Below are 256 nucleotides of genomic sequence, written 5' to 3' on the forward strand. Positions count from 1 at the left end.
AGTGTTCACTTTTTCCCAAAGTGAAAAGTAAGCACGATTTTGGATGATAGCTTCACCGAAGCCAACAGGAGCTTTCTGTCACTATTATAATCCAGAGATGTTCAGTCTCTTCAAAGAGATCTCAGTGATACAAACAGTACGCTGTGGCTCGCATGCCACAGGTTCGCCACCATTGCTTATAGCCTACTTCTCTACCAAATATTGGAAATAACACCACAAACCGCTTGCAGTTGTATTCTCCATTACATGCCTTTAT

Source organism: Octodon degus, unplaced genomic scaffold (assembly GCF_000260255.1).
Source record: "Octodon degus isolate 3935 unplaced genomic scaffold, OctDeg1.0 scaffold00029, whole genome shotgun sequence".
Classification (NCBI taxonomy): Eukaryota; Metazoa; Chordata; class Mammalia; order Rodentia; family Octodontidae; genus Octodon; species Octodon degus.